Consider the following 1,177-nt stretch of genomic DNA (forward strand, 5'->3'; position numbering starts at 1 on the left):
CAAAGATAATGAAATGAGCCTTCCAGGCAGAGGGACCTATTTGCATAAAAGCCCAACAAAAACAGATGATGTGCTCATAAAGTCATATAGTTCTGCGTGATCGTACAGGGCACTAGGTGCTGAAGTGTATAATCAGAAAAACAAAACAAATGCAACACCGATATCCTCAGTCTCCACTGTGTCTTGTTCTCTGGCTTATGGGTTCTAATTCAAAGCTATTCACAGCTCAGATGGAACAATCTTACTGATCAAATGGCCCCAAAGCAAACTAGTCCAGCATTGGGAGGCTTTTTCATGGAAGCCGTTTGATCTTGATTTATATTTGCTCTGGGAAATCATTATTTTTCTCCTTTGCTCACTTGGTTATTTCCATTTCTATTCCATTCAAATTTGTCTAAAACATGCCATGCTCAAACTCAGTCAGAATTGCTCATTTAGCTGTTCTTCCATCCCACCAGAAGAGGGCAGTCAGAGTACGTTTGACTGATTTTGTAGGCCGCAGCTTAAGGGATGTAAAACTTCAGAAAGACTTTGTATTCTAATACTGAGTTTCTTTCCTCAGGGAAACTTGTAAATCCAAAATTTGAGGCCCTGAGTAACAAGGAGGAGCTGAGAGCTGTGGTGGCTTATGAGGAATGAGCTAAAATGTCATCTCTTGTTCTTTGGACTTGTTAGGAGGGGCCAGTCCCTGGAGGACATCGTACTCAGTAAAGAAGAGGGTCAGCAATAAAAAAGGAAGACCCCCCCCTACACACACACACACACACAAGAATTGAGAAGAATCAATAAAGTGGCAGCGACAGTAGGCTCAAATGTGACAACTGTGAAGATGGCCGTGTAGAAGCTTAGGTAAAGGCTGACTAAACCGGTTTGAGAAAAGAGGAATATCAGAACACTCCTTGAGGGAAGGAGATTTTATACATAACGTTTTATATAGAAATATATATCAGACAGATTTTATATATATATAAGATTTCATATGATTTGATTATATATATATATATATATGAAGGAGTTCTGGCAGTGTAGTGGTTACGAGTCAGGCTACCTATCTCAAGGTCAGCAGTTCTGCGGAAGAAAGATGAGGCAGTGTTTCACTGTATGGTTCATAGTGTATCATCATTGTTGTTATTAAGTGCTGCTGAGTCGGTTCTCACTCTTAGCGGCTCTGTATAGG

This window comes from Chrysochloris asiatica, unplaced genomic scaffold, assembly GCF_000296735.1.
Source record: "Chrysochloris asiatica unplaced genomic scaffold, ChrAsi1.0 scaffold00001, whole genome shotgun sequence".
NCBI lineage: Eukaryota > Metazoa > Chordata > Mammalia > Afrosoricida > Chrysochloridae > Chrysochloris > Chrysochloris asiatica.